The 8,030-nt window shown below is 37.7% G+C and overlaps 1 non-coding gene across 1 annotated transcript; it reads right to left on the bottom strand.

Annotated features, from left to right (window-relative positions):
* Positions 1–7,396: 7,396 nt before the first annotated feature.
* LOC145633389 (small nucleolar RNA R71) lies at positions 7,397–7,503 on the bottom strand. Its single transcript, XR_014112717.1, has one exon. It is a non-coding gene; the product is annotated as a small nucleolar RNA R71 (small nucleolar RNA).
* Positions 7,504–8,030: the final 527 nt, after the last annotated feature.

Here is an 8,030-nt window from a genome sequence, read left to right as displayed (position 1 = left end):
TCGTACTCCCTTTGTAACGACCCTTTTAAATTGATTTAGAGTGTATTAAGAAAGTTAAATAAAAAGAAGTAAAAGTATAATTAAAATATAAATTTATATGGGGTTTTTAAAAAAAAATTAGATTGAGAAAGTATTAAAAGTAGAATATAAAACAAAATTTTAGATGAGAACCTAATTTTGCACAAATTGTTGTAAAATTGTTGTGTATTTTAATGCAAATTGAACGATCATTTTGGGACTAAAATTAGACCAAAAGGTCGAACTTTTGGGGATGGAGGGAGTACAAGATTTAACTGTGGCCAACTTTAGAATCTATCTATAAATATAACTAAAGTAACAACCGCTGACATCATCCCCTATTTAAATTGTACAGATGTCAAGTTGTGGTAAAAAAATTTCCTGCCTAAATCAATTGCTGACATCATATTTTTATTTTTATTTGTACTTATTTTTTGAAACCTTCATATTTTTTTACCTTAAATTATATATACGGAGTACATTTTGTTGAAGACAATTATTATAATATGTTATTTCTATTTTTTTTTAACATTACTATGGATTTATAATTATAAAAAAAAATAAAAATAAAAAAAAATTATCTGGATTCCAAATGTAATTACTCTCAGCTAAAGAGTACTCGATATTGTATAATTTGGTTGCATTTTTACTATCTTCAAAAGTATTTAGATCTAAATACCATTGCAGTTAATGGTTATCATATGAGGTACATATATAAAACATATTTATTTCAAAGAAATTTTTTATGTCGTGTATCGCACGGGGTTAATTTAGTTTATAACTACGGCTATTTCACCAAATGCCACTGAGCAATTTAAAAATTCACCAAATGCCATCGGACTTTTCAGAATTCACCAAATGCCACCCCAGTTTTTAAAAAATTCACCCAGTGCCATTAATGACCAACGGCTGTTAACTCCGTTAGTAATTAGGGGTTAATCATGACACGTGTCATGATATAATTGGACCATTTATCTTAATTCATAAAAATTAAAAAAAAAAACAAAAAAAGTTAAAAAAAAAATACAAAAAATAAAATAAAAAAAACCCCAAAATTTTCCCAGCCACCCCCACCCCCACCACCGCCAAACCCTAGCCCCTCCCCTCATCTCGCCGGAAAACGGCCAGTCACCACCGGAACCACCTTCACCACCATTCCCTATCCCTCTCCCCCTCCCTTCACGCAACTCACCTCTCCCCAGTCCCAGAAACCGACTTGCCGGAGTCGGGATCACCCGCTGTCGCCGACCCCCACCCATTGTTACTCTGACCTTCCCTACTTGACGCGCCACCCATCCAATCTAACCTTAACCCGGGAAAACCACAACCAACCTCCACCTTCACGAGCAACGGTTCTGATTCAACCCCTTCCCGACCACCGCAGCCTCGAAACCACCCCCTCCCCTGTTTTCCGGCTCCTATAAACCCCAGTCCCTCACCTTAAACCACCAAAAATCGACTTAACCCAGAAAACCTGAAACCCTAGAAAATGGGATTTTCTGGGTTGAACCTGAAACCCAAATGGGTTCTGTAGTGGTGGCGGTGAAGTGGCGGTGCATCGGGGTTGAGGATTTAGACCAATTGGTGGGCGTGGGAGCAGCGAAGGGAGCTGGGTGGTGCTAATCGTGGTTGATGTGGTGGTGCGTGTGGGTGTAGCAAAGGGGGCAGTGTGGTGCTTGGAGGTGGAGTTGTTGTGGTGGCAGTGAGGGAGCAGGGTTTTTGGGGTCGGGACGAGCAGCGTGGGTGGTTTTGGGGGTCAGCGGTGGGTCAGGTGGGGAGCTACATGGTCGGCCGGCCGATTGTTGGTGGTTCCGGTGGTGACCGGCCGTTTTCCGGCGAGTTGAGGGGAGGGGTTAGGGTTTGGCGGTGGTCGGGGTGGCTGGGAAAATTTTGGGGTTTTTTTAAAAAATTTTTTGTATTTTTTTTTAACTTTTTTGTATTTTTTTTTTAATTTTTATGAATTAAAATAAATAGTCCAATTATATCATGACACGTGTCATGATTAACCCCTAATTACTAACGGAGTTAACGGCCGTTGGTCATTAATGGCACTGGGTGAATTTTTTAAAAACTGAATGACATTTGGTGAATTCTGAAAAGTCCGATGGCATTTGGTGAATTTTTAAATTGCTCAGTGGCATTTGGTGAAATTTCCGTTATAACTATAGATCACCGTGCATGACACGGGATCTAATTAACCTAGTATGGAATATAATAAAGAGCCGCGTAGCTAAGATTTGAGACTAGAGGGAAAATGAGTGCATCTCAACACATAACTGTTATGTATTTACAAAGCATATAGGATGGCAAAAATGTAAATTTGGCAAGCTTTTGGAAAAAAGCTGACTCTACATTGATACTCCCTCCGTTTTTAAATACTTGCTCCATTTCTCTTGGACACGCATGCCGATGCTAATCTTTGATCACTAATATCTTTAATTATCAATAGGTATAACTTTTAACAGTTGAAAATTAATAATCTATTCATTGAGATGATTCCAACAAGTACCCACACGACTATATTTTTTCTTATGTATAAATCACAAACATTAGTCAAAGTAGGATAAATGAATAGTGCAAAAAATAGAAATGGAGCAAGTATTTAAAAACGGAGGGAGTACATTATAATGTACTATTATGCGTGTATAATGGACCATTAAAATATAAGTTGTCTTAATAATTTTTTTTGTGTATTATTATGCATGTAGTGGTACTTTTTACCATCCTATAGTTTGAATATTTTCGCCTAAAATATTTACCACATGTCACCTATTATGCATGTGTAGTGATACATTTTTCCATCCTATATATTTGCTAACAAATAGGAGTTATGCGCTAAGGGTTAGCCGGGAATATGTAAGAGGATTCTCACTATTAAACATCCTCAATTGGCAAGATTCAAGCCTCAAATCCTCTAGGATATGAGAAAATAAGTCCGATCCGAATTTCTCATGAATCCAATCCAATATATCCAATCCGAATTAAAATTCGGTTATTTTGATTCGATCCAAAAATCCGAGTTTAAATACATTGTAAATTTTTAGGGACTAAAGTGATTATAAAAATAAAAATGTAATTATAAAAAGCTTAGTCTTAAATACATAGTTGTACAAGATTAATACAAATATTAAAAACATAATTTTACATTATTTATATAAATGTAATTATCAACATAATTTTACATGATTAATATAAAGTATCCTTATTTGTAAGGAAAAAGGGAAAAGAAAAATCCAACCTTTGCACTTTTTCCTTACAAAAATCCAACCTTTAGTTTATTCCTCAAAAATCCAACCTTTATACCCCTCCTTCCCCAACAGGTCCATTTTACCTATTACCTGATTAACTGGTAAACCTTTTATTTTTCCCTCCTTCACCCTTTCTTCCTTAATCGTATTCATCTCTCTCCTTAACGAATTTTCCCAGCAAAAATCAAACTCCATTTTCATTCTTTCGAAAGCTTGAAAAAATCCAGGCTTTCCCTAATTTATTTTCATTTGGAAGTCCTCAAAGGTTGTGTCTTTGCCTGCGGAAGTGTAATTTGGAAAAGATTATCGACATTGCAATTGTTAAGGTAAATCGTCGAACCCTAATTCTGCATTTTGGAGAATTTGCTTAATTGGAGTGATTTAAGTGCTTGTTTAGTTATTTATTGTAGTTTAAAGTTAGTTTTGGTTGATATAATTGCGAATATGGTTGATGTTTGCCTGAAAATTTATCATGGGGGCAAGTTTAAATTGAACCACAATGGTGTGTGGGGTTATTTGGGAGGGCAGTATAATACTTTTGATGTTGATCCTGATGAGTTTTGTTGGTTTTATATGGAAGAGTTAATTGCTAAATGTGGTGATTATGCTGAAAAGTACTTGCTTTACTATTTACTTCCTGGGTGTGACTTTGGGGAAGGGTTGAGGAATGTCTGTAATGATGATGAGTTCAGGACAATGGCTGAACTGATTGTGAACAGTAGAGAATTAGACATGTATGTGGTGCATGATGATGTTGAACCTGATGTGTTAGTCCAATCCCAAACTGGATCCACTAACAAAAACCAGCCCAAACTAAAGTCAACCAAGTCCAGTAGGCCCAGAAAAATGATTCCCAGGAGGGCTAGTACATTGACCCAGGAGTCAATTGCAGTGGGAGATAAGATTCCTTCCCCCACTTGCAATAAAGAATCAGAATTTCACATGGTCCCCACTCCAACAGTCAACAACCTAACGGCTTCTAAAAGCATTCTTGTCCCCTGTGAATCTACCCCAATCCCTTCTGAAACACAAGAAAACCCTATTGAAAAACCAGATCCCCAATTTGAAGCCAAAAAACCACCTTCAACTCCATCAAAATTCATTAGGTCTGCTGTGCCTGATGACTATGACTGGGAAGACAACAGACCAGACAGTCCAATCCCTTTAGACACCTTCCTCTGGGGTGAACAATATGATGATGAGGATGATGGTGATGATGAGAGGGATGGTGATTTTGTAGTGGAGAATGAGCCTGGATGGGATACTGATTGTGAAGAAGAGTGTGAGGAAGATTATCTAAACAAGGAAAAATTGGTTGACTGTGAAGAGGAGGATTGGCTTGGTGACTATAAGATTTATGATGCAAACTTTGGGTCTGGTGGGGTGGATGGTGAGCCCAATGATCTTGAGTTTTTGAAAGACCCAGAGGTGTTTGATTTGGACACCAGTGATGATGAGCATGAGGTAGCTAGGGAGAGAGTTAGGGGATTTAACACTTCTGTTGTTCAATTAGCACAGAAGCTGCAAGAAGAAGTTGGGAATGGAAAACTTTATGCACAAAAGGAAGGAGGGGGTGAAGTAATAGAGGACAGGCAACAGGGTGGTTTTGTTTCTGAATATGAGGATTCAGAAGATGATATTCATACACCTAGGGGTCGTGAGGATGAGGAAACAAATGAGGATAGGCAAAACAGGAGGAGTTTGTTAGTAGGGGTTGACACAGACTTTAAACAATTCAAGTGGAAGGCAGGTGATGTGTCTATTTTATGTATTATTTTACCCCCGTCCCTTGGTCATAATTAGTAGTGTTTTTGGCTCTTTAGAGCCACTTTTATTACTAATTGGTGTTTTCTAGTGTTTTCGTAGATTTGGTTGACTTTTGCAGGGATTTATGCTTTTGGAGTATTTTCCCGAGATATTTTGGAGCAATCACGAGCATTGGAGAAACACGACCAGATTTTATAGCCCAGGGCCGGTTAGAGCCATCGAACCGGTGATTAAGGGCCCGGTATAGGTGATACCGGGGCATTTGGACCGAGTATTCAAGACTTAAAGAGGAAACCCAGATTGGCCCGAAGAATTGAAGCCCAATCGAAGTCCAAATAGTGGCCCAAATGAGCCGCCCGGCCAAAAAGGCTGGCGCCCGGAGGCGCGCCCGGCCGGGCGGGAGAAGCTTAGTCTAGCGCCCGGTGACGCGCCCGGCCGGGCGCGAGATTGCTATTAGAGACAAAAAAAGGCGCGCTCGATCGGGCGGTGCCTCGCCCGATCGGGCGCGTGTTTTATTAGTTGATGTTTAACGTAGTTTTAATTTGTTTTAGCTTAGGATTTTTGTACGGAGTATAAATACTCCTCCGTAATACGTTTTTAGGATCACTACTTTTTTCTCTCCTCTTCTTCTCTTTACTCTTTCTTTACTCTCTTAATTATTTCTCTTATAATTCTTTCTCTAAGCTTTTGTCCTTAATTCTTCCATTAATTCCAGATTACTTTTGGTAACAATTTCTTCCCCTTTAATTTCAGTTATTTTATTTACTCCCTTGATTATGCTTTTATTTATTTATTTGATTAGTTTAGTCATGATGATTTGTGAGTAGGTTAATTTCTAGGGTTTATGGGGATCTAATAAATAATATGAAGGGGTAATTTATTGTTGTTAATTATCAATGCTAGATTGATTTCCTATTGATTGATTTAATGCTCTGTGACTAGATTAGGCCTATCTTTTATGCATGAGTTTGACAATATTGATTCAAGAATCGAGAGATGAGAATTAATGTTTAGGTCTAGTTTCAATAGGCAAGTTAATTTATAAATGGTTAAGTCAAGATTAGAGAGATGAGATTTAATACCGGTAAATTAATTGTGTGATTGTAATACGTAGCGAGAGCCCTTTACAATCTGGTTAATTGATGCATTGATGATTGACTATTATTGATTATTGGTATTGCATGATAATTTCTTATTGGATTGTTTTAATGTTTTACAATTGCGGCTTGTAAAAGTATAGCAATATTAAATTGATGAATCGAGCAGATGTTAATTTGATATTAAAGGCTATTTTCAATAAGAACTTAGATCTAGTAAATTGCGAGAGCCTGTTAGATCTATGTTGATTAATAAATTGCGAGAGCCTGTTAATCATGTTATTTATGCAATGTCAATGATTGATTACTATGTTTTACCCTGGAGTATTATTTATTGGTGAACCTATGCCCTAGATCCTTTCATATATTGTTATCTTCCTATTCTCAACCTTAGTAGTTTAGTTTCTTACTTAATTATAAATATTGGTTACTTAAATAATTTAGATTATAATAATGAATTAGAATTAAAAAGACTTGTTTCCCTGTGGAGTTCGACCCTACTTCCCTATCTACTTTAGTTAGAGATTTAGGTAATTATTTTTTATTAGGGGATACGACTTTACCCTGTCAAAATTTGGCGCCGTTGCCGGGGAAACGGTTTTATTTTTATTTCTGATTGTTTTTGTAGTCTAGATTATTTCTCTTTTGGCTCAGAGAGCGTTAGTTCTCTGAGACAAATCTCATATTTGCTTCTAGTTTTTGTTTATGCCCAGGTGTTCCAGATCAGGTTATATCCCATTCGATCCTGAGATCGAACGTTCCTTCTATAGACAGAAAAAATTCTACAAGCAAATCCTGGCGGATTCTGGTGATAATAACAATAATCACCGCGATCCTCCAACTGATTCCAGCGATTTAGAGGCATCATCAGACGCAGAATCAGAGATGACGGCTCCAAAGAAGCTTAGTGATTATTCACAACCAAAGCTTACGGATTTTCCACATCTCACCCCTACTCCGGCTCTTGATGGGGTTCAATTTGAAATCAAACCTCAATTTATAACGATGATAGAGAGGAAGCAATTCAGTGGAGCCAAGGGTGAAGACCCGAATCTTCACATTGCCGACTATTGTCAATATTGCAACACCATCAGGCAAGCCGGGGTCACTCAAGACCAAATCAGGGAGATTCTCTTTCCCTTCTCTTTAACTGGAAAAGCTAAATTGTGGTCTAATGGCTTAAATAGAACTACACTTGGTATAACTGATTGGGAAACTCTTTTTTTGAATTTCTATAACAAGTATTATCCTACAGAGAGAACAGCAGTACTACGGAGTGCGATTCAGAACTTTGCCCAAGAAGCCGATGAGTCTTTATATGAGGCTTGGGAGAGGTTCAAGGACTTACAAAGAGAATGCCCTCACCATAATTTAGCACAATGGCAGTTAATCCAAGCCTTTTATAACGGCATTGGAAATTCCTCTAGAATAATTTTAGACTCTGCAGCTAGTGGGAGATTTATGAATCTTAATGTTGATGATGCAGGTCAGGTTATTGAAGATATGGCGATACACAATTCCCAATATGGGAATCCCAGAGGATTTGCTAACAAGGGGAAGCATAGTGTCGACTCTGTATCCTTTTTGCAAGCTCAACTAACCTCTATTTGCCAAAAATTAGATAATCTGAGCACTGCTAATGTAGCCAATGTTTCTGCGATTAATAATAATTCTAATGAGGCTTTCTGTGAAAATTGTGGTATTGTAGGTCATTGGGAGCAGGATTGCAGGAGTTATGTGGAGCAAGTTAATGCCTTCCAAGCTTATAGGCAGAATAACCCATACTCCAACACTTACAATCCTGGGTATCGGAATCATCCATACCTTTCCTACCGGAGCACTAATGTTCAAAATCCACCACCACAAGAACCACAGGCGCCACAGCAACAGCAACAAAAAT

This window comes from Chenopodium album, chromosome 5 (assembly GCF_948465745.1).
Source record: "Chenopodium album chromosome 5, dcCheAlbu1.1, whole genome shotgun sequence".
Lineage (NCBI taxonomy): Eukaryota > Viridiplantae > Streptophyta > Magnoliopsida > Caryophyllales > Amaranthaceae > Chenopodium > Chenopodium album.
The sequence above is the reverse complement of the archived record's forward strand: the minus strand, read 5'-3'. Positions and strand labels throughout refer to the sequence as shown.